Source organism: Bubalus kerabau, chromosome 6, assembly GCF_029407905.1.
Source record: "Bubalus kerabau isolate K-KA32 ecotype Philippines breed swamp buffalo chromosome 6, PCC_UOA_SB_1v2, whole genome shotgun sequence".
NCBI lineage: Eukaryota > Metazoa > Chordata > Mammalia > Artiodactyla > Bovidae > Bubalus > Bubalus kerabau.
The window spans coordinates 21,802,964-21,829,622 of record NC_073629.1 but is presented as its reverse complement, the minus strand read 5'-3'; the positions used below and the strand labels follow the sequence as shown (position 1 = coordinate 21,829,622).

At 46.3% G+C, this 26,659-nt stretch overlaps 7 non-coding genes across 7 annotated transcripts; 2 read left to right on the top strand and 5 right to left on the bottom strand.

Moving 5' to 3' along the window:
- Positions 1-737: 737 nt before the first annotated feature.
- On the bottom strand, positions 738-810 carry TRNAV-AAC (transfer RNA valine (anticodon AAC)). Its single transcript has one exon. It is a non-coding gene; the product is annotated as a tRNA-Val (tRNA).
- Positions 811-8,713: 7,903 nt separating this feature from the next.
- TRNAG-CCC (transfer RNA glycine (anticodon CCC)) lies at positions 8,714-8,784 on the top strand. The gene has a single exon. It is a non-coding gene; the product is annotated as a tRNA-Gly (tRNA).
- An 801-nt stretch (positions 8,785-9,585) lies between these two features.
- On the bottom strand, positions 9,586-9,657 carry TRNAE-UUC (transfer RNA glutamic acid (anticodon UUC)). Its single transcript has one exon. It is a non-coding gene; the product is annotated as a tRNA-Glu (tRNA).
- Positions 9,658-10,174: 517 nt separating this feature from the next.
- On the bottom strand, positions 10,175-10,247 carry TRNAV-CAC (transfer RNA valine (anticodon CAC)). Its single transcript has one exon. It is a non-coding gene; the product is annotated as a tRNA-Val (tRNA).
- Positions 10,248-10,848: 601 nt separating this feature from the next.
- Positions 10,849-10,922, bottom strand: TRNAN-GUU (transfer RNA asparagine (anticodon GUU)). Its single transcript has one exon. It is a non-coding gene; the product is annotated as a tRNA-Asn (tRNA).
- Positions 10,923-12,126: 1,204 nt separating this feature from the next.
- TRNAQ-CUG (transfer RNA glutamine (anticodon CUG)) lies at positions 12,127-12,198 on the top strand. The gene has a single exon. It is a non-coding gene; the product is annotated as a tRNA-Gln (tRNA).
- Positions 12,199-15,907: 3,709 nt separating this feature from the next.
- TRNAV-CAC (transfer RNA valine (anticodon CAC)) lies at positions 15,908-15,980 on the bottom strand. Its single transcript has one exon. It is a non-coding gene; the product is annotated as a tRNA-Val (tRNA).
- Positions 15,981-26,659: the final 10,679 nt, after the last annotated feature.

Genomic DNA, 26,659 nt, shown 5'->3' with positions numbered 1-26,659 from the left:
AGCTCGTGGTTTGAGCCCACCCAGGGACGTGTCTCACTCTTTTAGAATGTTAATGATGTATGATTGTTTCTAGTCTATGCATCCTCTCCCATGCTCCACTACTACCCTACTCCTCTGTGTCTTGTACACATACACATACACACACACACACACACACACACACACACACACAAGCACACAAGCACGTACGTCCAGGTAGTCTGTGATCCTCAGAGAGGATCTCTGGAGGAAAGCAGGTTGACTGGGAATCCTAGAATGCATGAAAGAGTAGGATCATCATCATCACCCTGTAAATGCGTTTTACCAATGAAATTTCCTCCATTGTTTATAGTAGTCTCTATTTAACCTTTTCCATATAGTTTTCCAATTAATTTGGTTCTATCTGTTTCCTCCTTTTCCCTCCATTTTTCCTCCATTGTATCATAGAAAAAGCAAGAGAATTCCAGAAAGACATCTAGTTCTGCTTCATTTACTCCACTAAAACCTTTGACTGTGTGGATCACAAGAAAATATGGAAAATTCAAGAGATGGGAATAGCAGACCACCTTACCTGACTCCTGGAAAACCTGCATGCAGGTTAAGGAGAGATGAAACCAGTCAGTCCTAAAGGAAATCAATCCTGAATATTCTTTGGGAGGACTGATGGGGAAGCTGAAGCTCCAAGCCTCACTCCAGGCGGCAGACCTCTATTTTCTGTTTAAATTATGAATCTAAAAGTTTGGGGGGGGAAGTGGAGTTGTTTCCACCCGGTTTCGAACCAGGGGCCTTTCGTGTGTTAGGCGAACGTGATAACCACTACACTACAGAAACCACATGGCCAGTTGTGTCTAGCGACATATCCAAGAATTACATGTTTGAACACACCTGACCTTCAAATTTTCAAAGGAAGAGGACTCTGGAAACACAGGCAATCCGTCAAGTAAGGATCTGCATTTCCTGAGAGGGCCTGATTTAGGGTTCCTTGCCTCTTCCGGGGCAAGGTCCGTGTGTGCCAGCTTTGCGCCCAAGCACAGAGGTCGCCCCCCCTGACTCCCCAGTTCTCAGAAGCCTCAGGAGCGGGGGGAGTAAGGTGCGTCTGAGCCCCAGGTGGCCCCACGTCTGTCAAGATGGACACAGCCCTTCCAGAGGCATATCCAGTGCCTTAGAGTCCCTTTTCATGGCGCCAGCGGGGACCAGGCTCGATGCTTCAAATCCCACTGGGGAAACAAAGGACCCGCCCTCCCTTCTGCCCCGCCTGACCTGTGCGCTCCTCTCTCGCAGGCCTTTCACAGCAGCGCTTCTCCGGCGCCGCCTGGCACCGGGGGTTCCTCAGGTTCCTGCGTCTGTGGCTGATTCTAGTCCTCTAGTTTCAGTCCAGACTTGCATCACGCTTTCACATTTAGCAGGAACCAGGTCATATGTTGAATTCCTTTGCCTACCAGGCCCAGCATAAAGCCGCCTAGGAACCAGGCGCGGTCCACACTGATCTGATAGTCTTGATTCCAAACTTGAGATTCTTCTTGAAGGACAGCTTTGTTTTACATTTTACAATGTCTGAAACGCCTCTTCTTTTTCTTTCATAATTTTGCAGTTCAACAGGTCGTGGAACGAGAATTTAATAGAGAGGTAAAGGTCTTTATTTTTGTTTTTGTTTTTCAGAAAGCAGGTGTCTTGAAGGGTTTTCGTATTTACCTCACAGCAGGCAGTTTCTTTTCGCTGAAAGTTTTTAATGCGATGTTGTCTGTGTGTCTGCTTGTCTCTGGTTTCCTTTAGCAGTAGAGCTTCTCATTTGGGGGAATGCATGTGCCCTTTTCTCCAGCAGTGGCTTTCCTTCTTTTCTCAGTGCGGCGTTGCTTTCGCGTCTGAGGTTCAGAGGCTCAGACCCAGAGGAAGGCGCGGGACGCATGCGCACCGGCTCCCAGGCCGCAGGGCTCCTCCTGGTTCCGCGTGGACTCCGAGTGCGGTCGAGAGTGCGACCGCGCGCCAGCACCCTCAATCTCGCTAGAGGCCTGAGTTCCCAAGGAGGCAGACTTGAAAATAGCTTTAGATCAGAGCGTTTCTTGAGATTTTGCCTTGCTTTCTTCCCCTGCAGGTCCTAGTTTTCACCTCCCACGTCCAGACAGAGGAGCGGATTCATCGTTTTCTGTCGCGTCCGGCATGCTGACGTCCCACCGGGACGGGACGAGGGTGAGGTGGTCCTCTCCCCGTCAGGGTGGACGCACAGCGGACGCCCGAGAGACCACAAACACACGGCTCTCTGCAGCAGAAATGGTAGGCACAGGGCTTCAGAGCCGGCGAGTGGAGCGCGCCGAGGGGACGGATCCATTCCCTGACCCCGAAGATGTGACAAAACACAACGACGGCCGCCCAACCCCTGGATCAGAGGTTCAGCCTCATCCAAGAACTGGACAAGGGAGGCTCCGCGGGTCGTGTGGGAAGACCTGGAATCCAGGTGTGGTGAGAGGTCAAGCTCTCTTTCTGAACCTGTTTCCTTGTGAAGCAGAGGCCACTTGGTTCTCAGCCGGTGATGGGCGGGTCCATCTACTCCCTGATCTTGACCAGATTTCGGGGCCTCCCCTGATAGCGGCTCGACGGCCGGCTGCTTTTCCTCCTGGATCAGCTCAATCCACAGAGCCTGACCCTCTTCATCATTGTGTCTTCGGCTGTAGAGTTGAAGTCGTTCCCTTTTGTTCTCTGACTCAAATCAGATTGTCCCGCAGGTGTGCTGGGGTGAGGGAAAGCGAAGTGTCTTCAGAAGGGATGAACTTCTTGGTTTTCAGAGAGATATGGGTGTCACAGGTAGAGACGATGTAGGGCCCAGGTGAAAAGGTGAGGGGATATCAGGAGGTAAAAGTATCCTGCAGTCAGCTTTGTCCTGTGCCCTCTTGGATTCACTGACTGGCTTGTTCTACAAGGTGACTCAGAGCAGAGAAAGATGGGCTGGTTGTAGGCCCTATGGAGCTTTCCGGTGGTAAGGAACTGTTCCCCAATTTCTTCAGTTCAGTAGGGATCCAAGGATGGCAACATGCCAGGCTTCCCTGTCTATCACCAAACCCTGGAGTTTGTTCAAATGCATGTGCATTGAGTCGGTGATGCCATCCAACCATCTCATCCTCAGCCACCCACTTCTCCTCTTGCCTTTGATCTTTCCCAGCATCAGGGACTTTTATACTGAGTCAGCTCTTCCCATCAGGTGGCCAAAATATTGGAGCTTCAACTTCAGCATCAGTCATTCTGATGAATATTCAGGACTGATTTCCTTTAGGATGGACTGGTTGGATCTCCTTGAAGTCCAAGGGGCTCTCAAGAGGCTTCTCTAGCACCAGTTTAAAAGCATCAATTCTTTGGTACTCAGTTTCCTTTATAGCCCAACTCTCACATCCATACATGACTACTGGAAGAACCATAGCTTTCATTAGATGGACCTGTGTTGGCAAAATAATATCTCTGCTTTTTAATATGCTGTCTAGGTTAGTCATAGCTTTTCTTCCAAGGAGCAAGCATTAATTTCATGGCTGTGGTCCCCATCTATAGTGATTTTGGAGCCCAAGAAAATAAAGTCTCTCACTGTTTCCATAGTTTCTCCATCTATTTACCATGAAGTAATGGGATCGAATGTCATGATCTTAGTTTTTTGAATGTTGAATATTAAGCCAGCTTTTTCACTCTCCTCTTTCAGTTTCATCAAGAGGCTCTTTACTTCCTCTTGGCTTTCTGCCATAAACGTGGTGTCATCTGCATATTTGAGGTTATTGATATTTCTTGCTGAAATTTTGATTCCAGCTTGTGCTTCATCCAGGCTGGCATTTCACATGATGTACTTTGCATAGAAGTTAAATAAGCAGGGTGACAGCATACAGTCTTGACATACTCCTTTCCCAATTTGGAACCAGTCTGTTGTTTCATGTCCGATTCTAACTATTGCATCTTGACCTGCATACAGATTTCTCAGGAGGCAGCTAAGGTGGTCTGGTGTTCCCATCTCTTGAAGAATTTTTCACAGTTTGTTGTGATTCACACAGTCAAAGTCTTTGGAGAAGTCAGTAAAGCAGAAGGAGATATTTTTCTGGAACCCTCTTGCTTTTACTATGAACCAAGGGATGTCGGCAATTTGATCCTTGGTTCCTCTGCCTTTTTTGAATCCAGCTTGCACATCTGGACATTCTCCGTTTACATACTGTGAAAGCCTCACAGTGAGAATTTTGACCATTACTTTGCTAACATGAGAGATGAGCACAATTGTGTAGTAGTTTGAACATTCTTTGGCATTGCCTTTCTTTGGGACTGGAATGAAAACTGACCTTTTCCAGTCCTGTGGCTGCTGCTGAGTTTTCCAAGTTTACGGGCATACTGAGTGCAGCATTTTAACAGCCACGCCTCCCTGTCCATCACAGGAGTTTTTTGAATGTTCTTCCCAATGGCCCAGGAGTTATAAGTAGTCCAGTCTGTGTGGGGAGATCACTCACATACAATTGCTTGTCCTGTGTGAGTGCCAGGAGTTGTTCCAGGATCTTTTTAAAACGTTCTTTCCTTGGCCTCAGGCACTTTCTTCATAAGGATACCCCAATCATTACTCTGCTGAGTACTTGAGGGAGACCCTTTCGTATCCCAGCATTCTCTCTCTCTCATCATGGGACCTTTCTTCATGTTTCTTTTTTTTTTATTATTAACTTTTATTTGAGTATAGCTGTTTTAGGATGTGTTAATTACGATGTTGTGTTAATAGCACAGTGAATCGGCCATACATATACATGTATCCCCTCTTTTTAGGATTTCTTCTCATTTCGGTAACCACAGAGCATCCAGTAATTCCCTATGCCATACGATAGGTTCTCATTTGTTATTTATTGTACCAGTTCAGCTCAGTTCAGTCGCTCAGTCATGTTTGACTCTTTTCGGGCCCATGAACTGTAACATGCCAGGCCTCCCTGTCCATCACCACCTCCCGGAGTCCACCCAAACCCATGTCCATTGAGTCAGTGATGCAATCCAGCCATCTCATCCTCTGTCGTCCCCTTCACCTCCCGCCCTCAATCTTTCCCAGCATCAGGGTCTTTTCAAATGAGTCAGCTCTTTGCATCAGGTGGCCAAAGTATTGGAGTTTCAGTTTCAACATCAGTCCTTCCAATGAACACCCAGGACTGATCTCCTTTAGGATGGGCTGGTTGGATCTCCTTGCAGTCCAGGGGACTCTCAAGAGTCTTCTCCAACACCACAGTTTAAAAGCATCAAAGCATCAATTCTTTGTGTTCAGCTTTCTTTATATCCAACTCTCACATCCATACATGACCACTGGAAAAACCATAGCCTTGACTAGATGGACTTTTGTTGGCAAAGTAATATCTCTGCTTTTTAATATGCTGTCTAGGTTGGTCATAACTTTCCTTCCAAGGGGTAAGCATCTTTTAATTTCATGGCTGCAGTCACCATCTGCAGTGATTTTGGAGCCCAGAAAAATAAAGTCTGCCATGGTTTCCGATGTTTCCCCATCTATTTGCCATGAAGTATTGGGACTGGATGCCCTGATCTTAGTTTTCTGAATGTTGAGCATTAAAACAACATTTTTACTCTCGTCGTTCACTTTTATCAAGAGGCTCTTTAGTTCTTCTTCACTTTCTGCCATAAGTGTGATGTCATACATAGCATCAATAGTGTATATAGGTAAACCCTAATTTCCCAATTTCCCCAACTCCCCTTTCAGCCTTGATATCCATACCTTTGCTCTCTACAACTGCTTTGCAAATAAGAATCACTGGATCTTTGTCCTGTGAACTCTAGCTTTCTTGCTCTCCACCAACACTACCTGAAATCCTCCTCTTGGTGCCCAGCGTGGGAACTCACTGAAAGCAGGAAGCTGGGCCCATGGCAAGACTCACCTTGTTTGTTTGTCACCTCTCGAGGCTTGCTATCCTTTGCTGCCTGATTTCCAGTGTCTTAGAAATCAGTATTTCATGGTTTTTGTCTTTTTGTTCCTTTGGGAGTGGGACAAAGGGGGAGAGTGAGCTTTAGGAAAGAGGGTTAATCTGATTTCTGTCACTGCACCTTTGCTAGAAACTGAAGGCATCTCTTTATGATCTTAGTTATCCCTAAATAGATGTGCTAACTTATATTCCAATGTATTTTGCCCCCTGAAGGAAAGAGTCTTTTTCTTCATGGCCTTGCCATGACAAGAGATTGTCAATACACCTGTCTGTTACTCTAACAAAGGAATTTGTGCCCTACTGACTCAACTTAGCAGGAGGTACAATGAAAAGACAATGTGTACATTTCCAGAGATTGCACATATTCAGCAACCAAACTTCCAAGCTGATTGGAAATTATTCTAATAATTGTAACTGTTTTCAGTAGTGACCAAGTCATTGAGTCCAGACAAGACCAGCCAAAATGACTCTGGAGAGCCTCTTGGAGAGCAGCTTATGGATTATAGGAGCTTAAAAAAAAAACAAAAAAAAACAAAAAAAAACGACTGGTCCCAGACATTTATCCTCTTCCCTTCATGAGTTGTATTTTGGCTCTGGTTGGATGCACACAATCTAATGAGGGGTCTCCCTCCAGTTATGTGGGTGTATTTGCAAGCCTGAGACTGTCTCTGTATGATATCTGGACAGTACGTGGCTACTATCTGCAAAAATTATCTCATTTGAGACAAATTGTTGCAAGCTACAGAATCCTGCACCGATAATACATCTTGTGCAAACCTGGATCCTTAGAGTTCCTGGTTCACCTTCCACTGATTCCTCAGTTGAAGTTCAAGAGGAAAGAAGAGCTCTTCAGATTTTCTGTACTCAGTCGAGGATGTCTCTAGGTTCTAGGACATTTGTCTCTGCCCTTCTCTCTCCCTCTTGGAGTTTGTGTCCTTCTCTCCCTTATACTCTAGGCCTGTGTGGATCTTACCCACATTCTGTCCTCTTCATCAGTTTTCCGGAACTGTGTATTAGGAGTCCTTAAGTCAGCAAGGACTTACTAGGTGCTCACCAGGTACCAGGCCCTTCTCCTGGAAAACTGCTGTATCAGGAGTAAAGTCAAGGTGCCACTCCTTGGTGCATTCACACCAGGAGGCATCAAAAATAAGACACACAAAGACAAATAAGAATCACAGCAGGAGAACAACCTGTCATGTTCTTCTCAGGTTCATCTGCCTGCCAACGCCTAAGGACCCCACAGTGACTAAAAAAAGAATTACCTAGCACATGGGAAAATGTGTGACTTGAGATCTAGAAGGCAGGTAACTAAGAATCAGGATTTTTTTTTTTCTAATAAAGGAGTACATCAGGTAAGCAACACGTCCTTACTTAACTTAGAGAGTCCATGTGTTGTACTCTTCTTCAAGTGATGTTATGGCTACATTCAGGAACATCTCCTAAATGTACCCACACATTCTCTTAAACTATTAAGCTAGAGCCCTTCCATATATAACCTATAAAAATATGGGCATTATTATTTCTACCTTGTTTAGAAATTCTCCAGGCAAAATTATACATTAATTCAACCAATTTAATATCAGTCAAAGAACTTAAAGTTAATGATAGATCTTAAAATTGCAATTTGAGCTGAGTTGTGTCTTTTAAATGCTGCTTAGAATCACATATTAGATGATACCTAAAAACATTGACCCCAAATTGAAAAGGGAATAATTAAGTCACTATGATTTCGAGACTCAAAAGACTTAATCCTGATTTAAAAGATATTATACGGTATATTTAATTTACTGGGACACATAATTTTAAATTTTATAAATAATAATAAATCTGAAAGTAATCATGAGGTAGTTTTTAGACCAAAATTATTAAAGTAGTGTGGTGCATACCAAGAGTCATCTCTGGGAGCATGACAGGACAAACATTTTCTATGTAATTACACATCAATTATTAGAATTCTCTAGAGTGTTAAAAGTATTCAAGATTCATCCTTACTATCAAGTTGAATTTTATTCTTGTTTGTAGCATGGAGTGCACTAATTTATCTAAAGCTAAACCTTTTTTATATTCCTGAGTTACATTTCAGTGAAACAAAGGGGAAAAATAAATAAATAAAAGATCCACATGGTTGCTATTCACTGAGATAGAAAAGGTGGTTCAGAACTCCCCTTGGAGAGAGACAGAATGACATATGGGTGGGAAAGCAGGGTGCCTCTGTGCTTGAATTCAGGCTGGACCTGGGACTGGGTCAAGGTCAGAACACAAGACTAAGCCTTATTGTCATAGGCCAGCCACCCAACCGACAGCACCCACACAGCAGTTCTGGGAAGCTTTTGAGAATATTCCCCTCCCTTTGCAGCATTTCCCATCTGGTTCTCTCATCCTCCGACCACAGGGAAGGATTCTTCACCTCTGTGTCCTGACAGAACACTTTATGCTCCCTGCAGGGCAAGGAGAGCCAGGCAAGAGCCAAGGGGGCAGCTGTACTGCCTCGATGGGTTTCTAGCAAAGGGGCGTGGCAATCCCAGGGACAGAGGAGCCTGGTGGACAAGGGGTCGCAAAGAGTTTTGGACAAGATTGGGCCAGTAAGCACGAGCACCAGGCGGTTCCACCACTCAGACAAATCCAAAGTACACCTGAGTGCCCGCCAAAGCAACCCGCAAGAGGCCAGAGGGCAGAGGGCAGCCAGTGCAGCCGAGGGCGGAGGATGAAAGCCTAGACCGTCCTACAAGCACAGGGCATGAGTGGCCTGCATTTGAGAAAGACCTGAATAAAACTCCATCTAGGTTATCCTTACAAACATTCTCTCTATAGTGGCATTGGTGTTTCAGTGGTAGAATTCTCACCTCCCACGCGGGAGACCCGGGTTCGATTCCTGGCCAATGCATTACGGTCTTCTTTGTTTTGGACTACGCTGATGGCTCAGAAGGTAAAGAATCTGCTTCCAATACAGGAGACCTGGGCTGGGAAATTCCCCTGGAGAAGGAAATGGCAACCCACTCCAGCATTCTTGCCTGGAGTAATCCCATGGACAGAGGAATGCTACAGTCCAAGGGGTGGCCAAAAGTCCAAAAGGACTGCACGACTAACATATACCTTCTCTACATCCTAAAGAGAAAAGATTCCAGGTTCCTGAAGGGCCAAGAGGGCCCCCTTCCAGAAGGCAAAGCTGTTCCCTGGCCTTGGAAGACAGGTTCCACAGAAGTTAGCTTTGAGAGGGACGCCAAAGGAAAGGAACAATCCTGAGATATCAGTACGTTACTATCAAGTGATGTCACGACTCTTATATAAAGAAAGAGTGTGATGTTAACTGGGCACTTAGGTACAGAATCTAGGATGTTCGTATTCTTGCAAACTTTGGTATCTTATAAAAGCTTTTGGTTTTGGATTTTAATGAATTTTTGGAACTGAAGCCCCACGTTCTCTTTGAATGAAAACTCTGTTAAGTAAGACTCTGGGTTTACCACGCCAGGAGAAAAGAGTGGAGGCCAGAGCTGGCCAGCCCAGGCTGTTCACGGCATCTCAGCTCCAACAGCCAGCCTGAGGTCCAGGACCCTGAGGCCCGGACTCAGCGGCATTTAGAAACTGTGCAGAAATGTTCTGCCCTGGACCTTTAAGCAAAATACAGTTCCCATCTGGGCAGGAAGAGAGAGACTTGTGTGAGTGCAGACGCTGGGAAAAGAAAGATTTCCCTGACCGGGAATCGAACCCGGGCCGCGGCGGTGAAAGCGCCGAATCCTAGCCACTAGACCACCAGGGAGCTGTAGACAAATGGCTTACTTAGCTTCTCCAGGTGAAAGGTGAGTGTAAGATGACCCTTCAAAAAGTCAGAAAGCGGGAAAGGCAATGTCGCAGCGGCCCAGGGCTGTGTGCAGCTGTGCAGGGCTCCCAGCCCTGCCCCGCTGCTCATCGCCCTTCACCTCTCCTTTCCTGGGCGTCGCTTTTGCTCTGGGGCAAGGACACAAAGTAGCGGACTGGGTCCCTCCTGGTCTAGCTGTAGCGCTGCGTGCTGCCGAGCCCAGGTCTTGCTCTCCTTGAGAACCTCGGTTTTCTTTGTCGTCAGGCTCGGTGATGAGTGGGGGGTGATGAGCGGATCCATCCACCTCCAGATCTCTGACGCTGCTCCGGGGCCTCTGCTAGCACTCAATAAAGAGACTTCCAGGTGGTCACCAAGTCTTCCTGCAGCTGTGTCCCCTGCCTCACCCCGTGCCTTTCGCGCCTGTTGGTTTTGCCAATGAGAAGGCAGACCTCTGGGTGGGGAAAAGAAAAAGGAAGCGTGTTTCCGCCCGGTATCGAACCGGGAACTTTTCGCGTGTGAGGCGAACGTGATAACCACTACACTACAGAAACAAGCCACTCTCTTCTCCTGAACATTGGATCCATGAAATTCCGAGGTCCCGCCACCACTAATCACAACACCAACTCTTAACACTCAAAGAGTACCTTGAAGCCCCAAGCTCTCTCACGCACGGAGACGGCGGCTCCCAAGGACTCTGCTTTAGGGTTCCTCCTCTCGCCTGAAGTGAGGACCCTCGGGCCTCCACAGGTTGCCTCTGGGGCCCCGCACCCAACGAAGAATCCTCAGATCCTCAGCTGCGCACCCTGAGTTCAGGGGTCGCCCCAGCCACCTCCGCAGCTCCCGGAAGCCGCAGGAGGCGGGGACGGTGGGTGCGCCCGAGGCCCAGGTGACCCCGAAACCCAGCGGTATAGAAGCCGCCCCTTCCGGGCTGCGGACCCGCGCTTCGGTGGTCCTTCTCTCAGCGCCGGCGATCAGCGCTCGGGGCTCTCAGGAATGACCGACGCTTCCAATCCACCCGGGACGCGCCCTCCACGCTGTTTCTTTGCACCTGACTCCTGTTGTGTTTCTCTGAAAGTCCGTTGGGCGCATCACTTCTCCTGTGTCCTCCTGGCAAAAGCGAGTCTCTTTGGTGTTGCTTAAAATGTCACCCCACGTCCCTGGGTGGGCTCGAACCACCACCCTTTCGGTTAACAGCCGAACGCGCTAACCGATTGCGCCACAGAGACAGCAGTACGGGGTTTTTTTGGACTCTCTGTGGAGTAAACCTACTTAACGCATTCCCAGGGTGAGCGCTCTGTCCCCCAGAGAAACGGTGCCATTTCCTTGCCCCTACCCGCCACAGATGCCAGCGCCCCCACTGAAACCGCCATCCAGGCTCGAATCTTCCGGGCCTGAACCGAAATAGATCCAAAGACAGCTGAACACCGGGTTGCTCCCACAATGGCTCTTTCCGTTTCCTCGCCTACATCCAACGAATGAGTTTGCCCACCTTGGCAAAGGCCTTTGGGGCCGAGGTTGTGCTTCGGTTTCCTGCGTCCACCCGGCGGTTTCCACCAGAGTGGGCTTCTCTGGCGGTTCAGGCGGTAAGAATCCGCCTACAATGCAGGGCACCCTGATTCAGTCTTTGATTTTGGAAGATCCCCTGGAGAAGGGAATGGCCACCCACTCCAGAATTCTTACCTGGAGAATCATTCGACAGTGGAGCCTGGAAGGCTTCGATCCGTAGGGACACAAAGAGTTGAACACGACTGAACCACATTGACTTCACTTTAAGTGAATATAGCTCGTTTGTCTGTTTTCTTTAAATGGTTATTTTTACTCACATTGTAAATTTAACAATATACACTTATTGTGAGAATAACTTATCCCTCTCCAAATCAGAAATATATGAAGAATAAAAGAAGAGTTCTCCTGCCTCCATTCCCACTCCACCGCTGACACACTTTATATGTTACAGGTAAGAGGTGGTGGCCGCTTAGGAGTGTGATCAGCGCTGTGAAAAAAATAAGGGACCCAGGAAACCCCGCCTCCTGCCCTGCTTGACAATCGTCTGCCCTCTCTGGGCTATGGGAAAAGGGTGAAGGCAAAGAAAAGGAAAATAACACTCTTATTTGCAGAAATTTTACCTCAGGATGGGACACTCTGGTTAACCTAAACAGAATATGCGGTTGGTGATAGAGACCTAGGGGGTCCTCCCCGGCACAAAACCCAAAGTGGATTTCACTTCATTTTCTGAGGTGAGAGTAAGCTGAGTCGATCAAAGGAGAGGAGCGGAGAGAAAGCGAGAGGGTTGAGCACCTAGTAGTGTCAACCGTATTGGAGTCTCCTCAGGGCCTTAGAAGAACTGCCCTGAGCTTATGGGTGGGACGTATGGAGGCTAAAGAAGCGGATACCGTTGTCTGGCGATGGAGGCCAGGCGGCTCCCGAGGGGGTTCCATGGTGTAATGGTGAGCACTCTGGACTCTGAGTCCAGCGATCCGAGTTCAAATCTCGGTGGGACCTTTCTGCCTAGTTAGAAGAACTCTCGTTAAAAAAAGAACACTTTTTCTAATAGGGTTCCCCTAATGCGACCTGCCTTTACGGCTCCCGCGACCCTCAGCGGCGTGGTTCACACGGACACGGCGGACAGGTGTGGGACCCACCCGGGGCGTCCTCGCTGGACCCGGGGGGGCGCTGGCCCTCAGAGCCCGGCCCTTCCTCTGCCCTCCAAGCCCCGGTCAGGGGCGCAGCGGCCCAGCCAGTGCCTCCCCCTCGTCGGGCCCCCTGGGTCTCTGGAGTCAAAGGCAGAGGTTGAGCTCATGGAGTCCTGCCCTGCCAGGGGGCTTCGCACCTCAAGTCTTGTAACTGCATGGTTGTCCCTGTGAGTAAATAGTGCTGGGGATGAGCTGCCGTGTCAGATATTCACATATTAGATGATACCTAAAAGCATTTACCCCCACGTTGAAAGGGGAATATAAGTAACTATGATTTCTACAATTAAAAGACGTAATCTTCGTTGAAAAATATTATTATATGGTATATTTAATTTTCTGTGGCACATAATATTGAATTTTATAAATGGAAATATTTTTTGGAATTAGAGTTTGCTTATGGGAAACAAAGCAATACAGGAAATTTAGGCAGTTCACTTTCATTAGGATTTTGAATAGAAAATAAATGTAAGACTTCTACAGAGTACATCATGAGAAACGGTGGACTGGAAGAAACACAAGCTGGAATCAAGATTGCCTGGAGAAATATCAATAACCTCAGATATGCAGATGAGACCACCCTTATGGCAGAAAGTGAAGAGGAACTAAAAAGCCTCTTGATGAAGGTGAAAGTGGAGAGTGAAAAAGTTGGCTTAAAGCTCAACATTCAGAAAATGAAGATCATGGCATCCGGTCCCATCACTTCATGGGAAATAGATGGGGGAAACAGTGGAAACAGTGACAGACTTTATTTTTCTGGGCTCCAAAATCACTGCAGATGGTGACTGCAGCCATGAAATTAAAAGACACTTACTCCTTGGAAGGAAAGTTATGACCCACCTAGATAGCATATTCAAAAGCAGAGAATTACTTTGCCAACAAAGGTTCGTCTAGTCAAAGCTATGATTTTTCCTGTGGTCATGTATGGATGTGAGAGTTGGACTGTGAAGAAGGCTGAGCGCCAAAGAATTGATGCTTTTGAACTGTGGTGTTGGAGAAGACTCTTGAGCGTCCCTTGGACTGCAAGGAGATCCAACCAGTCCATTCTGAAGGAGATCAGCCCTGGGATTTCTTTGGAAGGAATGATGCTAAAGCTGAAACTCCAGTACTTTGGCCACCTCATGCAAAGAGTTGACTAATTGGAAAAGACTCTGATGCTAGGAGGGATTGGGGGCAAGAGGAGAAGGGGACGACAGAGGATGAGATGGCTGGATGGCATCACTGACTAGATGGACATGAGTCTGCGTGAACTCTGGGAGTTGGTGATGGACAGGGAGGCCTGGTGTGCTGCGATTCATGGGGTCGCAAAGAGTCGGACACGACTGGGTGACTGATCTGATCTGATCTGACAACTTAGAATAGTATGATACCAATATTTTACACATTTTTAGAAAATCTGAAAGTCAACATGAAGTAGGTTTTAGACCAAAATTATTAAAGTTGGGTAAAGCGTACCAGGAGTCATCTCTGAGAGTATGATAGGACATTTTCTATGCAATTATATATAAATTATTAGAATTATCTAGAGTGTTAAAAGTATTCAAAATTCATGCTTACTATCAATTTGAAATTTTTTCTTGTACGTAGCATGGAGAGCACTAATTTATCTAAGGCTGAATGTTTTTATATTCCTGAGTTACATTTCAGCAAATCAGAAAGTTCAAGGGGGAAAAAAAACCCCAACCCTATGGGTTCTATTCACTGAGATAGAAAAGGTGGTTCACTACCCCACTTTGGAGAGAGGGAGAGTGGAATATGTGTGTTAAGCTGGATGCCTCTGTGCTTGAATTTGGAGTGGACCTGGGACTGGGTCAAGGCCAGAACAACACAAGACTAGGCATTATTATCCTGGGGCTTAGACCCACCTGACAGCACCCACTCAACAGTCCTGGAAAGCTCTTGAGGATACCCCCCCTCCCTTGGACGTGTTTCCCATCTGGTTCTCTATTCCACCAGCCACAGAGAAGGACTTTTCACCTCTGTGTCCTGACAGAACACTTTATGGTCCCTGCAGGACACAGGGAGGCAGGCAAGAGTGAAGGGGGCAGCTGCACTGACCCAATGGGTTTCTAGCAAAGTAGCGGGAAAATCCCATAGAAAGAGGACCCTGACTGGCTACAGTTCATGAGGTTGAAAGGAGTAGGACATGACTGAGCCAGTGGGGGTGAGGACGAGGTGGTTCCACCAATCAGATGATCAAAACACCACTGACTGCCCACCGAAGCAACCTGCAAGAGGCCAGAGGGCTGCTGGTGCTGCGGAGGGCGGAGGATCAAAGCCTAGACATCCTACAAACACAGGGCATGACAGGCCTGCCTGCACTTGGAAAACAGCTGAATAAAACACCATCTAGTTTATTCTCTTAAAAAGCCTCTCAGTAGGGGCATTGGTGGTTCAGTGGTAGAATTCTCACCTATCATGTGGGAGATCCAGTTTGATTCCTGGTGAATGCATTGTGGTCGTGTTTGTTTAGGGCTTCCCTGGTGGCTCAGATGGTAAAGAATCTGCCTGCAATTCAGGAGACCTGTGTTGGGAAGATCCCCTGGAGAAGGAAATGACAACTCACTCCGGTAGTCTTGCCTGGAGAATCCCATGGACAGAGGAGCATGGTGGGCTACAGTCCAAAGGGATCTCAAAAAGTCTGACACGACTGAGCGACTAACACACATACCCTCTCTACATCCAAAAGAGACCAGATTCCAGGTTCCTGAGGGGCAAGAGGGCCCTCTTCTGAACGGCCAAGCTGTTCCTGTCCTTGAAAGACAGGTCCCACAGAAGATAGCTTTGAGAGGGACTCCAAAGTAAAGGAATGATCCTGAGATGTCGGCATGTTATTATCAAGTGATGTTATAACTCTTACATAAAGAAAGAATATGATGTTAACTGCCCATGTAGGTACAGAATATACCATCTTGCAAACTTTTGGTATCTTATAAAAGCTTTTGGTTTTGAATGAATTTTTGGAACTGAAGCCCCATATTTTCTTTGAATGGAAGCACTGTAAGTCAGTCCCTGGTTTTACCATGCCAAGAGAAAAGAGTGGAGGCCAGAGCTGGCCGGCACAGGCTGTTCACAGCATTTCAACTCCAACAGCCAGCCTGAGGTCCAGGACCCTGAGGCCCGGACTCAGCGGCATTTAGAAACTCTGTGCAGAAATGTTCTGCCCTGGACCTATAGGCAAAATACAGTTCTGATCTGGGCAGGAAGAGAGTGACTTGTGTGAGTGCAGACGCTGGAATAAAGAAAGTTTTCCGAGACCAGGAATCAAACTCTGGCTGCGGCAGTGAGCATGCCGAATCCTAGCCACTAGACCACCAAGGAGCTGTAGAGAAAAGGTTATTTATCTTCTTCAGGAGAAAGATGTAAGATGTGTAAGGTGAATCGTCAGAAATCAGGAAAGGAAAAACCTCAATGACCTACAGCTGAGTCCAGTTGAGTCCTTTGCCTCACCCCGTGCCTTGCCTTTGCCTTTGCCAATGTGAATGCAAATCTCCGCGGTGGGGTGGTAGGGGAGAGCAACCTGTTTCCGCCCGGTTTCGAACCAGGGACCTTTCGCGTGTGAGGCAAACATGATAACCACTACACTACAGAAACTGGACCACCTCCAATACTTAACACTGTATTCATGAAATCCCTAATGCTGCCACCAGCATCTAGACCACCTAATTGTAACACTCAAAACAGGAACCTTGAAGCCCCAAGCTTGCTTAGATGCAGAGACGCCAGTTCCCGAGGGCCCTGCCTTAGAATTCCTCATCTCCTCTCAAATGAGGACACTGGGGCCCCCACAGGTTGCATTCTGGGTCCTGCACCCAATGCAGAGGCCTCAGACCCTTAACTCGGCACCGGAGCTCAGGGGTTGCCCCAGCTGATTGCCAAGCTCCCGGAAGCCGCAGGAGGTGGGGAGGGTAGGTGTGTCCGAAGCCAGGCGACTCTGCGGCTCAGCGGTGTAGACGCTGCCCCTCCCGCGCCGCGGGCCCCGCCGCGGTGGCCCTTTTCACAGCGTCGGCGGTCAGTACTCGGGGGTCAGTACTCGGGTCTCAGGAATGATTGACTGTCGGGTGCCGCGCTAGGCATTACTGACAAAATGGAGGCACAGCCCCAAGCCCCTCTCTTTGTCCTGCAGGCACGGACCCGGGATGAAGGAGTTAGGCCTTGTGATTCTGTCTTGTTTTTTCCTCTCCTCGGCTGAGTTGACTGAAAAGGAATATTAAGTTGCTTATTGTTCTTGAGAGGAGCATGAGAAGGCACAAAGCCTTCTGCAGCTGTGCTCAGAGAATAATTCATAAAGTTAATCATTGACGTTTGTTTAAGGACTTTTACAAAAGAGTGTTCCAGGATGAGCACATAAGCGGCAGCTTGAGGCCATGGGAAAAATTGCTATCTGAAGCTTATTTGTGAGGAAAATATTTATGGCAAAGGGGTTTACTGAATTTAGGGCTTAGAAATAATTAAAATAGTTACAAGTTAAAGATTTAAGGAATGTTGTAATGTTAGCATATTTTACTATAGCTTATAGAGGTTAGGAATTTTAGAGATACTAATAGCTAGAAGCCTTTTTAAGAGATAGTGAGCTCAGGATGTTAGGGGCAAACAGGATTTAGAAAAATAAAAAATAAACAGGAATGTAGCATGAATTACCATGTAATCACAAGTTAACTATAGGACACATAAGAGGAAGTAGCTAATAGATGGTAAAGCTGATTCTGAGAGAATGGCTGAAGCAGGAACTCTGTTTGAAGGGCAACAATGATTTATGGAGATAGTAAATTTGGGTGAGGGGGAACTGAAAATGTCAAACCTCTGACCTAATGTTTTTGTAAAAGTATAAAAGAGAATATTAAACTTGAAATAAATAGGCAGTCCAAGAAAACTGAGAGGCTGCCTCATTTTCTCACCGACACGGTCCATCTCTTCAGGCTGAATCCCTGGCTGCTGAAGCTGGACTCAGGCAATCTACGCTTCCAATCCCCTGAGACCCACCCTCTCCCCTGTTCCTTTGTCCCTGACTCCTGTGCTCTTTCTCTGCATGCCAGCTCGCCGCTGCACTTTCTGGTGTTCTCCTGACAAAAGGGAGTCTCTTTGGTGGTCTCTAAAATGCCACCCCACCGTCTCTGGGTGGGCTCAAACGACCAACCTTTACGGTTAACAGACGAACGCTACGGAGAGAGAGGTATCGGGCTTTTCCTGGGGTCTTTGGAGTTGACACTTCTTCCTAGGATAAGACCCCTGCCCCCAGGGAAATGGTGCCACTTCCGTGCCCTCTACCGACCACAGATGCCAGAGCCTCCAGAGGTACCAGGAGCCAGGGCTCCAATCCTGTGGGCCTGAACGGAAATAGATCCAAGGACAGCTGAACACACGGTGGGCTCCCATGAGCCACTAGACCATGGCTCTCCCCACGTCTTCGCCTACACCCAACGAATCAGTTTGCCCACCCTGGCATAGGCCTCTGGGGCTGTGTTAGGTTTCCTGTGTCCACCAGGCGATTTCCACCAGAGTGGGCTTCCTTGGGGCTCAGACAGTAAGAATCTGCCTGCAGTGCAGGACACCCAGGTTCATCCCTGGTTTGGGACTATCCCCTGAAGGAGGGCATGCAACCCACTCCAGTATTCCAGCTTGGAGAATCCCCATGGACAAGGAGCCTGGCGGGCTAAGTCCATGGGGTGGCAAAGAGTCGGACAGGACTTAGTGACTAAGCACAGAGGTCATGGGGATGGTCCTTCTGTGTCTGCACACCGGCAACAGAGTTGGGCACTCACTGCAATGCTCTAAGACTTGGATGAATACATTGTCTTTAGCCCTTCGTTCCATGAAGACCATTGAGAAGGGAAACACAGAAAAGTTTTCGAAGTGAATGGTTCTTTTTTAAAAGACTTTATCCCAGTTTTTGGAATCCACAGCATCCAATGGGGTGGGCAATGGAAAGGCCCCTGGAGCAGCGCAAGCTGGTTGGGGCTCCTGCATCGCAGTCTGGGTAGGCTGCATTCTGTGAGGTCCACCTGGGAGCGGGAAAGGGTGGAAACCAAGCTGGGAAGGCTGGTTTGGGAGGAAGGCATGGAGACCTCCCAGGAGGCTTGGGCAGGAATCCTTAGAGCTGAACATTGCTCCACTCCAGGTAGCAGAGTGGGGAAGGAGGGACAGGGCTGGTGCAGGCAAGAATCAAGGAGGCCTAAGGAGAGGGGAGGAAGGAGAGAATAAAAGAATTTGTGCTTCTACCCTTCCCCACTTCCTCTCTTGCCTTCTCTCTTCTTCTTGGTCTTCTTCCCATCCCTACAACTGAGAAATCTTGATACACCCACTTCTGAGAAGGGAGACCCAACTATCTGTGAACAAATTCTGGGTTGTAAAAATAGTTCTGTCCTTATGTGGCCTTAAACAAATAAAGAAAATTTCTTGTGCCTCCCTTCTTTCTGCTTTAAAATGGAAGGAATGTAAGCATTTGTTGTCAGATGTGCCTGGGCTTAGAAACTACTGGATGAATCATGTTATCAGCTGTGAAATCATAAATATTGTTGTCACTATTCTCAGAATCTTTTGACAAACTCTACCCTTATTTATTTCACCTTGAATTAACTTGATGCTTCTAGAAATTTCTGTAAACGGATTCAAAACAATGGCTCCCCTGATTGCTCTTGCAGTTTGCTCCGAGAGTGTTCTTGAAGTTTGCTCCAATATAGCTGGACCACTCTTCATTGCCAGTTCTCTGCTTGCTGATCAGGACCGATGTGCAGGCTGGAGGAAATGGGAAGAACACACATCTCCACCCATCCCAGTCTAACCTCACCTGATTCTGTCCTTGCCCCTTGTGAGAGCCCTGTTCTCCAGGTTTCCTGGCCATTCTGTGATCTCTCAACATACTTTCTATGGATTTCTTTTCTTCCTTTAGGAATCAGAGTCCATTTCAGGTCCTTGAACTCATAAACCTTGACTTTGTGTTGTTTGTTACCACTCAACAGCTTGATTTTCCAAAAAGAAGATTCATGTTCTCACCCTGGAGCTGTGAACTTCCTCCTCATAACAAGAGCCTCCCCTTTGCCTCCTTCCTCCTTGAGTCAACCTCTCTCCAGTCTCTGGAAATAAACATGTCTCAACGCAACACTAGGCATCTTTCTAACTCTTTTGACTGGCCAAAAACTGGTGCTATTTTTTCTGTTATGTGTATTGGCTTAGGGAAGAAACACTTTTATTTATTTATTTTTTTTGAAACACTTTTAGGATACAATGAAGACGTAAAGATTATTAGTCTGAGCCCTGATAGGATTTATACCTATTATACATGCAAATATTTAATGTAGTGGTATTTTGGGTACATAAGTACTGTCTGTACTGTAAGACAACTTGGATGTGCATCCTCTATGATTCAGCAAACAGTGCTCTTGTGTACCTTGATATTTGTACGCCTTTTTTAAAACTGCAATTTCTAGATTTGACATGTTAAGAAATGGAAGAGAAACTGACTTGACTGACCTGACCAAAGAGTGTGTGACTGCCTAAGTGTCAGAGCTGTGCCTCATGCCCTCCTCGATATGTGAGTCACCCCAGGTGAGTTTGGGTCTTCCCTAGTGGCTCAGCAGGTAAAGAATCTGCCTGCAATGCAAGAGACCCAGGTTAAATCCCTGGGTTGGGAAGATCCCCTGGAGAAGGGAATGGCCACCCATTCCAGTATTCTTGCCTGGAGAATCTCTTGGAATCTGGCATGCTCCAGTCCATGGGTCACAAAGTCAGACAAGACTGAGAGAAGTTCCCTTCACTTCTAGGTGAGTATAGCTAGTTTGTCTGAATGTTTGATGTAAATGGTTATTTTTACTTACATTGTAAATCTAACAAATATACACTTGCTGTGAGAAAACCTTACCCCTCCCAAATCAGAAATGTATGAAGAAAAGGAGAGTTCTCCTGCCTCCATTGTCACTCCACTGCTGATACAGTTTACATGTTACAGATTAGAGGTGGTGGCAGCGGCTTTGGAGGGTAATTTGTATGATTGGAAAACTAAGGGATCCAGGAAATCCCGCCTCCTGCCCTGACAACCATCTGCCTTCTTGGAGCAATGAGAAAAGATGAAGCAAGGAAGAGGGAAATACTCTTATTTGCAGAAATTTTAGCTCAAGATGGGACATTCTGCTTAACCAGGGCAGAATATGTGGTTGATAATGGAGAGCTAGTGGGCTCTTCCCTGGTACAAAACCCAAAGTGGATTTTACCTCATTTTCTGAGGTGAGAGTGAACTGAGCCTATCAAAGGAGAGGAGCAGAAAGAAAGCAAAAGGGATGTGCACCAACGCGGGTACTGTGTTCAAGTCTTGGGAGTAGCAATGGGACATTTGGAGGCTGAAGAAGCAGATGCCCTTTCCCTGGCAGCAGAGAGAAGGTAGATGCCAAAGAGGTTCCATGGTGTAATAGTGAGGACCCTGGATCCAGCGATCCGAGTTCAAATCTCGTGGAACCTTTCTGTTTAATTAGAAAAGTTGTCCCTGTGACTAAATGGTAACGTGGAAGGCCTGCGATGTCGATAATCAGCCGGGAATCTCGACAGCTTTAGGTTCGAGGGCTCCAGACCTGAATGAAAAGAACTGTGTTTTATTCAAGTTCCCTATTCTTCCGACTTTTTATTGGCCCTGTCCCAGTTTATTATGATTTTATTCAGAATTTCTTGCTCTTAAGTCTCCATTGGACACGCAAAGCCGCTCTTTGTCAAGATTCGAACCTTCACTCCTGGAAATCTCCTCCTTTGGTCCCAAGCTCAGACCGAAAGGGTCGCAGATTTCGGCGTCTGAGGAGACCCAGGTCCCTGACCCAGGGCCGACCAGCCAGGCTACTCCGGGGCCGAAGGGGAGACGAGCCGCTGGGAGTCCGGAGCCGAGGGCTGGGTTCCCTTCGTTCTGCCGCGACTCTGCTCCACCGAGATGATTTGTCACGACGTAAGCGGATGGAAACATTTGTGTCCTCTGCTGCTCGGGAGAAAAGTACAGATGAGGCCCGTGATGGACATGAATAGCTAGTTAGTTGTCCTTTCGCGGTGCTGAGAAGCATCTCTCTGATCTTTATAATTTGGAACTTTCAGCGGTTACAAGGAAAGGTATGAGGCCGGCGAAAACATCCGAGGAAGGGCCAAGATCAGGAAAGAACAGAGGTTGAGCCAGAAGCAGAAAGGGACTGGAAGAGAGAGGAGCGGGCAGGTGCTGCGGCGGGGCGGTCGCTGGGTTGGGGCGACCACAGCGCCTCACTGCGAGCAGCTCCCACCCTTTACTGAGGTGTCCAGGGACCCGATTCACCCCAAATCGCAAAGCTGCTGGCCTGGCATTTGTTCTGACAAAGTTCCCTTTTCGGGTTCCGTGTGGAGTGGTGAGGTGGGTTATGTAGATCTGCAGGTGGCCGCTGCCTTGGAGATGACTGGCGGGCAGGGAACTACACAGACACTCCACTTTCAGCTTTGCAGGCCGGTCTGCAGCGTCGGGCTCCGGAAAATCCGAGCGTCAATATTTGCTTAGAGATAAGGAGATATACAGCGAAACAGTCAGTGAAAGTGGTTATCCCTGGAAAAAAGGAATGTGGGAAAGGATCAGGAAACTACTGTTTGGGGGCGTGTGTAACATTGTATTACATACACGATATTTTCAAAAGTTCATTGCTTGTATTTTGGATTTAAATTTGTGTGTAGTCATAAGTATCACTCTTTAAAAATTCTAGGTCTATTTTCCTGTGTAGGGGAGTGTTTTCCACTGTAAAACCATGATTTTTTAAAAAAAGTTCAGCATTCTGGAAGGAAGGAGTTGGACCATTATTGCTCGTTTGTTGAGCTGATCAGATGAGCTGATAAACTCACAGATCCTCCCAGCCCTGGAGATCACTGCAGGTCAAAGAGGACTGCTTTACTCTTCTCTTGCCACCTGAGAAGCTCAGGGGCAGCAGATTCAAATTGCAGGGAGCTGGAGAGGCACAGGTGCACGGTGCACTTGGATGCACGTGGCGACAAAGGTTCTCAGGCAGCCAGTGCCCTCCTGGCCGCTCTGGTTCTGAACCCCAGGGCAGTAACGTCCGGGCAAGAAGAGACCAGTAGGAGAAGGGCAGCATCTCTTTAAGTCCTGTACTTTCTGCATCCAACAGTGGTCTTGAAGACACACAGTGAAAGAGTGGGAATAGATTAGGGGAAAAGAAGAAATCCTCAATGATTTCCTCATCTAAACCACTCCTGAGGATGAAGTGAGTATAGGCAGGGACCAGGCCCTCCTGGCACTGGTGAAGGTGGGTGGAGTTCTCCTCAGCAGCTGGAGCCAAAGCAGACATCCTTGGCTATGTGGCCAGTGAGTAAGCAGGCCTTCTTCTTCCCCAGCTGGGTAGCACTTGAACTTGCAGCATGGGAATGTGTCCCCCTAGGCTTTTGATGGGTTCCAAAGATACAAGAGATAGGTTTCTTTTCTTTTTTTTTATAATTTTTTTTCTCCAGGTTTATTGAGATATAATTGACATAAAATACTGTGTGAGTTTAGGGTGTGCAGCACGTTGATTAGATACAGTTATATATGGCAAAATGAGTCCCACCAGAGCATTAACTAGCTCCATCCCATCACATAATTCTCATTTCTTTTTTGTGATGAGAATATTTATGATCCAGTCTCTTGCATCTTTCAAATACACATATAATGAAGTGCTTTGACAAAGTTTACACCCAGGTAACTGACATCTTAAGATGTGACAAGAATTCCTTGGCAGTCTAGTGGTTGGAACTTGGTGCTTTCACAGCTGTGGGCCAAGGTTTGTGGACCTAAGATCCCACAGTCTGTGGGATCAGTCGTGCATTCTCAGTCATATCCAACTCTGTGGGACTCCATGAACTGTAGCCCAACACTCTCCTCTCTTCATGGGATTTTCCAAGAAGAATACTGCAGTGGGTTGCTATTTTCTACTCCAGCAACAGATATGTTTCTTCTTAATGCACTTATTAAGGTCGGTAGTGGCTGGTGGCTAGATGGCACAGCATGCTTTGTTTGCTGATATGGCAGGCAACCTTTTTCATTCACATTCCTCCCTTCTCCCTTCTGATCTCATTTGTTTGGCTGCACCCATTGGAGTCCATGGGCAAAAGACCTGGAAATGCTGGTTGCCAGGGTCAGCCTCAAGCACACAGATCAGGGGCGAAAGGTAGACAGGAAACCAGGAAGGGCAGAGAATATTTAGCCCAAGCGTAATGAGCCCAACAACTGGGGGGCCTCCTTTTAGTCCTGGTGCCACCACTTAGTTTCCCTTTGACCTTGGGTCAACTCCAATACGCTAGGCCAATTTTGCAAGTGTCATATGAAAGAAATAATAAGTACTTCATGAAGCTGTTGTGTAGATTAAATGAGATAATCAAATAATACAGCTGGTAGAGCATGTGGCTAATATTAAGGATGTTCTGGTAGGAAACAATCGATACTGATTGCTGATACTTCAGTCTTTTGTAACATTTGAATACAGTTTTTAAACATTTCAATAAATTTTGTCTTTATGAATTTATTCATAATTTGTGAATGAATTCAAATTCACAATGTAAATTTGTGAATTTATAAAAAGTTTTAAATGGAATTTATAAATCATATGCCCACAAAAGGAACTTGCTAATATCAGCTTTGTTCATAATGGTTTCCAAATTGAAAACCATTCAAATGTCCATCATGAAGTGAATAGATATAATGGTGATATATTCACTCAAAGGAATACTACTCTTCAATAAAATGAAACAAATTCTTGATATATGGCAACAATATGGATTAAAATATCACCCTGAGTGATGAAAAGAGTATATACTCTGTGTATCCACTTATGCAAATTGCTAGATGGGGCAATCTAATCCCTAGTGAAAAGAACTAGATCATAGAGTACCTAGGACAGGGAGAACCAGGGGGATTGATGGCAAAGGGGCTCAAGAGGATATTTTGGAGTGCTGGAGATGTTCTTGAACAGGATAATGGTTCCATGTGTACGTTCAGTTGTCAAAAGTCATCAAACTTGAATGGATAGATTGTATTATTTTTAAATTAATTCTTAAGAAATTTGATTTTTAAAAATTACTTTGAGAAGAATCCTTCCAAATTTTAATAACTTAATTCAATTATAATCATTATTATTAGCATTAGAGGGTTCTTTTAGAAATGTATATCTCTTAAGGTAAACAATTTGACTGAAGGTTCAACAGTTTCTTCATTTGTAACTTTTCATTAAATTTATTCACTATTAAATTGAAATACTTGAAAATAGGAATAGAACTCATAAGAGCTCAATCATATAAAGCATATTTATATATATTCTTCTCTCTGTTGATATACCTAAATGACTCCAGCAGCATTTACCTACATTAACAGAAGTTACTTTTGAATTTAAGATGCTTCAAAATTTTACATATTTGTATTTTGTGCATTATTTGAAATTTGAAAAATAAACCTACATACTTTAGGGGCTTCCCAGGTGATACTAATGGTAAAGAACCCACCTGCCAATGCAAGAGACACAAGAGATGTGGGGTCTATCCCTGGTTCAGGAAGATTCCCTGGAGGAGGGCATAGCTACCCACTTCATATTCTGGCCTGGAATCCTCTCACGGTCAGAGGAGCCGGGCAGGCTACAGTCACTGGAGTCCAAAAGAGTCAGACAGGACTGAAATGACTTAGCATGAACCCATGCACCTTTTGCTACAACTTAGGATAATTTAAAAACAGATTTGAAGGAAAACATGCAAAGATGATAACAGTAGTCCCTTCCAGGAGGTGCGACTATGGATGACTGCTTATTTCCTTCTTTAGATATATTTAATATTTGTAATTAAAAAAATGAATGACCTGGAAGTGAAAGAACAGAAGAGCTGTGGAAGAGGTATTAGAAAGGTGAGAGGAAAGGATAAAAGGGAGGAAAAATCTAGTTCTTGCAGAAGGTGTGTTTAAGTTGGGGATTCAAGGGGAGCAGCTCTTGGAATAAGAAAGGTGTTTGGGAGGCAAGTGGTTCATGAGAATATTGCAGACAATTTTATTCATGTTACGTGACTCCTCCTTGGTGTTTTGTGAAAGAAATATACAGTCTTAAATTTCTTGCCAAACATTTTTACCATTTGTGTTCCTCTTTGATGGGCACCATATCCTGTGGAGCCAGGCAGGCTTCCAGTTCAAAATGCTGGTTTCAGATTCCCACTCACTGATTGAGTGACTAGACAAGTTACTTAACCTTCCATATCTGAGGTTTCTCATGTGTGAAATGAGGATGATGATATGATAGAAGCCTGTTGAAAGGATAAAGTGAGAACACCCATGTAAAATTTGTAGACAGTGCCTCAGCACATGGCACTTTGCATGTCATCACTGAGTGTAAGGTCTTGCATTTTGGCACTGCACTGCATAAAGTCTGGGTGTGGCTTTAAGTTCCTGATGCCTTACAGTGGCAGTGGTAGCCTCCTGGACTGATGGGATCTGCCAGTTTACTAGTTCATCTGATCAGCTCATCAAAAGAACAGTAGTCCAATTCCTTGCCTCAAAAATCCCCCAATAAAAAAAATTAAGGTTTTTAGTTGAAAACCTTACACATGACACAAGACCCAGAATTTTAGATAAGATATATATTTATTTATGACTATGTAAAAATTTAAAGTTAAAATATAAGCAATGCTCCTTACTATGTATATATGTTTGTATACACACACACACACACACACACACACACACACACATGTGAATGATACCAAGTTACATATACCCCAAAGAGTACTCCACTGGCCCCAGTCAGGTTCCCACTCACACTCCCCCACCAACATAACCACTTTCACTGACTGCTTGGCTATTGATCTCCTTATCTCAAAATCAGTATTGATATTGGCACTCAGATTTTCCAGTTTCCCACCCAGATCCTGAAGACCAGCCTGCAAAGGGGACAGTGAATTTGTGTGTTTCCTTGCCCACTAGTCATCTCCAGGGTAGCCCATAGGTCTTGCATTCACCTGCAAACCTACACATCCCATCAGCAAAGGAAACTGCCAGAACAAATGCAAGGCCAGCAGCTTTGCGACTGGGGGTGAACCGGACTCCTGGACACCTGAGTGAAGCGTGGGACCTGCGCCAGAGTCAGGCGCTGTGATCTCCCCAACCCAGCGCCGATGGCCCTCGCCGAGATACCAGCCTGCTCCTCTCCCTTGTAGTCCCTTTCTCCATCTGGCTCCTTCTCTGTTCTCTCCTGCCCTTGGCCTTCCTCGGATCTATTCGCCCTCTTCACACCTTTCCTTTCCCGTCCTCAAAAGACAGCTAAAGCCTT